We start from the raw sequence: 5850 nt of genomic DNA on the forward strand, positions 1-5850 counted from the left end.
TGGTTGTGTTATTTATGGTGTTGCCCAATAACTCCCCTTTTTGACAATCAGATGTTACAGCAATGCTCTGGAATGTTCTAGAATCCTTCTCAGAACCTCCTCTGGAACGTTCTAGAGTCCTCCTCAGAACTTCCTCTGGAACGTACTAGAATCCTTCTCAGAACCTCCTCTGGAACGTTCTAGAATCCTTCTCACAACCTCCTCTGGAACGTTCTAGAATCCGTCTCAGAACCTTTCTTCAACGTTATTTGTTGGGTGTTTTGGGTGGGAGGGACTGGCTACAAAATAACATGTCTGTGTAATCTCAATGGATGTAATCTCAATGGCACCCTATTCCCTATACAGTAACACTACTTTCGACCAGAGCCGTGTGCTCACTGAGTGTGTGATGGGAAAGAGAAATCTTGTATTATTAGTATATTAGTATAGTATTATAACAACTATTTTGATAAAAACATAAATGTTTTATTTTTGTACCGACACAGAGAGAGAGTCACCGTATTACTGACCTGAAACGAACAGCTCGACGATGACAAACGATCTTTGTGTGTGTGTGTGTGTAGATAAATAGCCAAGCGTGAGTTGAACTAGGCACCTGTTCACTCCCCTCAGGGTTCTGAAAGTATTGGTCTAAACTGGTTGGAAGTAGTTTCCAATGAGAGGAGGGAAAAAGATCTGATAGGCTCCAGTGTTTGGCAACAGCAGGAAGTAGATTTTCTATATTTATTATGCCTCAAGTGAACCGAGTCACCGGGACCCTCCCGCTGCCCTACAGAGGCTGTGTGTATAATGACAACGGGTTCTGTTAAGAGCACACATACAGCTTTAGGGTGTGTGTGTGTGGGGGTGAAAACACAAATAAATGACAGAGATCCTCCCCTGAGGAACAACCATATTGAGGTTATGTACAGAGAGATCCCCCACCTCCCCTGAGGAACAACCATATTGAGGTTATGTACAGAGAGAGATCCCTCCCCAGTGGCCCATTCGGATGCTGTGTCGTCACACACTAGGGGCTGGGCGATTTTTATATCAAGCTCATTTCAATTGTATGTATTTTTTTGTGTGTGATATTCCAAATGCCTGTATTGACAGAAACAATATTCTGTGTTTTTGGGGGGTTGTTTTTTTTTGCCTGAGAGGTTTGTCATCTTGTCTCGTCTTCTTCGTTCCTTCTGCTGTGTGCATCTTCACTCCTTCTGCTGTGTGCATCTTCACTCCTTCTGCTGTGTGCATCTTCGCTCCTTCTGCTGTGTGCATCTTCGCTCCTTCTGCTGTGTGCATCTTCGCTCCTTCTGCTGTGTGCATCTTCACTCCTTCTGCTGTGTGCATCTTCGCTCCTTCTGCTGTGTGCATCTTCGTTCCTTCTGCTGTGTGCATCTTCGCTCCTTCTGCTGTGTGCATCTTCACTCCTTCTGCTGTGTGCATCTTCGCTCCTTCTGCTGTGTGCATCTTCGCTCCTTCTGCTGTGTGCATCTTCGTTCTTTCTGCTGTGTGCATCTTCGTTCTTTCTGCTGTGTGCATCTTCGCTCCTTCTGCTGTGTGCATCTTCGCTCCTTCTGCTGTGTGCATCTTCGCTCCTTCTGCTGTGTGCATCTTCACTCCTTCTGCTGTGTGCATCTTCGCTCCTTCTGCTGTGTGCATCTTCACTCCTTCTGCTGTGTGCATCTTCGTTCTTTCTGCTGTGTGCATCTTCGCTCCTTCTGCTGTGTGCATCTTCGCTCCTTCTGCTGTGTGCATCTTCGCTCCTTCTGCTGTGTGCATCTTCACTCCTTCTGCTGTGTGCATCTTCGCTCCTTCTGCTGTGTGCATCTTCACTCCTTCTGCTGTGTGCATCTTCGCTCCTTCTGCTGTGTGCATCTTCGCTCCTTCTGCTGTGTGCATCTTCGCTCCTTCTGCTGTGTGCATCTCCGCTCCTTCTGCTGTGTGCATCTTCACTCCTTCTGCTGTGTGCATCTTCGCTCCTTCTGCTGTGTGCATCTCCGCTCCTGGTAGCCAGGTACTATTCTACTTGCTGTTTGTCTTTGTATTGTTTTTATTTCTTTTTTAAATGTTTAAAATGTGCAATAAGCATAAAGCTCTATTCTATAAGGAGTTGTCAACTCGTTCTCACTACTTTTTAAAGCATAAAGCTCTATTCTATAAGGAGTTGTCAACTCGTTCTCACTACTTTTTAAAGCATAAAGCTCTATTCTATAAGGAGTTGTCAACTCGTTCTCACTACTTTTTAAAGCATAAAGCTCTATTCTATAAGGAGTTGTCAACTCGTTCTCACTCTGAGAAACAAGGCCACCTGATTTCCAACGTGACCGTCCTGTTCAAACAGTCCAGTTTCGTAACAATTCAGTTTTACCTTGTGAACTAGCAACTTGTTTTTTTTTTTTTAAAAGCTGGATAAACGTTACATTTCTAGGCTTGTGTTTGAGAGATTTTGTTGACGACACCTGTTTATTTAATATTCTATCACGCCTGCTTCCAGAAGTTGGTCGTTATTCGTTGAATGTGCGTTTTATGCATGGTACTGGTCACGTTTCTAATAAAAAGGACATTTTCATAGACTTACAAGCTGGATCATTGATTATTGCAAAAACAAAACAAAAAAGCAGGTTTAAACTATTTAGATAAAACGGTACAGTTATTAGTGGGTTTTATGGTTGTGGAAGGGCATATATTTAACCTAGGTATCATTTCACAAGCCCAGAACTTATTAGACTATTGCTGACTGTTTTTTGTATTTTACCTTTTAAAATGACAGTGTATTTAAAGAAAACATTTTTTTTTTTAAATGTTTAGGTATGATTTTTAGGCTGTATTACCACAGCCAGGTCACCCGGGTCAGAAGTCATTATTCGACGTCCGTCCATGTCTGAGGATGTCGGTTGAAACAATGTGGGAACCGGCCACTAGGGGCAACAGTGAGCGCTGTTACCTTCAGGTAGGTAACGGCAGCCTCTGATTCCAAAGGTTGCATCTTTTGAATCCAGCAATAATGTTTGTTTCAAAAATAAATGTTTTGAGTCTATCCCAAACCTTGGCCCTAACCTTAAAGATAAACGTTTAGCCACTAACTCTGATTGGTTAAGGTTAGGCACTAACTCTGAATGGTTAAAGCACTAACTCTGATTGGTTAAGGTTAGGCACTAACTCTGATTGGTTAAAGGTTAGGCACTAACTCTGAATGGTTAAAGCACTAACTCTGATTGGTTAAGGTTAGGCACTAACTCTGATTGGTTAAAGGTTAGGCACTAACTCTGATTGGTTAAAGGTTAGGCACTAACTCTGATTGGTTAAAGGTTTGGCACTAACTCTGGTTAAAGGTTAGGCACTAACTCTGAATGGTTAAAGCACTAACTCTGATTGGTTAAGGTTAGGCACTAACTCTGATTGGTTAAAGGTTAGGCACTAACTCTGATTGGTTAAAGGTTTGGCACTAACTCTGGTTAAAGGTTAGGCACTAACTCTGAATGGTTAAAGCACTAACTCTGATTGGTTAAGGTTAGGCACTAACTCTGATTGGTTAAAGGTTAGGCACTAACTCTGAATGGTTAAAGCACTAACTCTGATTGGTTAAGGTTAGGCACTAACTCTGATTGGTTAAAGGTTAGGCACTAACTCTGATTGGTTAAAGGTTAGGCACTAACTCTGATTGGTTAAAGGTTAGGCACTAACTCTGATTGGTTAAAGGTTAGGCACTAACTCTGATTGGTTAAAGGTTAGGCACTAACTCTGATTGGTTAAAGGTTAGGCACTAACTCTGATTGGTTATCTTAAACACTTTTTTTTATGTTTGGAACAACTTCAAAATTGTGACATTTTGAAAAACATGGATCAACGTCCAATTGCGACGTGAGACTGAGAGAGTTTGTAAATCAGCCCCGCCCATGTCACAGGCCAGGGGCCAATCACACGCTGAGACACATCTCCTGAGATCAGAAGGGCTCTGGCTTTGACAGGACAGGTAATGAAGCTTGCCTGTGCCTGGCGATCATCGACGAGACGAGAGAGACAGCCAATTATGTGTCTCCGTGCAAACACAACCACTCCCCCCTGTCAAGTTGACAGGTGAGAGAGAGATCATAGACATGTCTTTCTAAAAAGCTGGGCTCAGCTTCGTAAGCTCCTATGTTCTCCGCCCCCTGCTATTCAAATGACTTCACTCCCAAAGGATTTGACTATGAGATCAGAGAATAGACCCGGGCACCTGTCAGGCAGAGCGTCAACAACAATCCTCACTACTGCGTGGATTTGGAATCGTACACCAGGGCCAGTAGTCATAAAGTCTCTCAGGGTAGGAGTGCTGACCTAGGATCAGTTTAGGCTTTAGCCAACCTAGCCACTAACTGAATACAGGCCCAGGACATGTTGGCTGAAGCTTAACCTGATCATAGATCAGCACTCCTACTCTGAGAGGATTGATACATGTTAACCTGATCCTAGACATTTTATGTTTGACCTTTTATTTAACTTGTCAAATCAGTTAATAACAAATTCTTATTTACAAACCCAGACGACACTGGGCCAATTGTGTGCCCAGCGTCTATGGGACTTCCAACCACGGACGGTTGTGATTCCGCCTGGATTCGAATCAGGGTCTGTAGTGAAACCTCTAGCACTGAGATGCAGTGACTTAGACCGTTGTGCCACCCGGGAGCCCTGAGGGGGGACCTGATGAGAGAGATTATAGGAGCCCCGAGGGGGGACCTGATGAGAGATTATAGGAGCCCTGATGAGAGAGTTTATAGGAGCCCTGAGGGGGGACCTGATGAGAGAGATTATAGGAGCCCCGAGGGGGGACCTGATGAGAGAGATTATAGGAGCCCCGAGGTGGGACCTGATGAGAGAGATTATAGGAGCCCCGAGGTGGGACCTGATGAGAGAGATTATAGGAGCCCCGAGGGAGTGACCTGATGAGAGAGATTATAGGAGCCCCGAGGGGGGATTATAGTTCCCTCTTTCCTCAACCTCTCCCGTTAGGATTCTGGGTTGGAAGTCATTTTCAATGAGAGGAGTGGGTACGTTTCCACCACGTATTTCTTGCCCCGAATCCATTACTTTCAAATCGATGAGGGAGAGGGAACAAGTGCACACTTCCAAGGGGGGGGGATAGAAGTTTAGAGAATTGGGTATCCAGCCCTAGAGTCGTCCACATAAAGGGAAGTGGATAGTCAAGTCTCTCTGCAATCCGACCGGCTGAGAGTTAGTTACGACCCCCTCCTCTTCCGTGGTGTTTGTAACCATGGTAACGGCACGGTTGGTGTTTTGGGTGCATCCAGAACATACAGAACTAGTAGTATGGGTGTTCACACACACAGGGTAAGTGTATGTAAAATACACAACAGCAACAGATTATCATGAATAAACCCTTAGGGAGACATTACAGATTATCATGAATAAACCCTTAGGGAGACATTACAGATTATCATGAATAAACCCTTAGGGAGACATTACAGATTATCATGAATAAACCCTTAGGGGGACATTACAGATTATCATGAATAAACCCTTAAGAGAGACATTACAGATTATCATGAATAAACCCTTAAAAGAGATTTTTGATTGTCTGTACAAATGTTGCACGTGTTCCAATAAATTGTATGGCATGTTTTATTTTTCACGTCTCTCTTTTAATGAATAAACCACTTAGAGACATTACAGATTAACATGAATAAAACACTTAGGGAGACATTACAGATTATCATGAATAAACCCTTAGGGAGACATTACAGATTATCATGAATAAAACACTTAGAGAGACATTACAGATTATCATGAATAAAACCCTTAGGGAGACATTACAGATTATCATGAATAAAACCCTTAGGGAGACATTACAGATTATCATGAATAAAC

The sequence above is a fragment of the Oncorhynchus mykiss genome, chromosome 9 (genome assembly GCF_057628025.1).
Source record: "Oncorhynchus mykiss isolate SJ-2025 chromosome 9, ASM5762802v1, whole genome shotgun sequence".
NCBI classification, from domain to species: domain Eukaryota; kingdom Metazoa; phylum Chordata; class Actinopteri; order Salmoniformes; family Salmonidae; genus Oncorhynchus; species Oncorhynchus mykiss.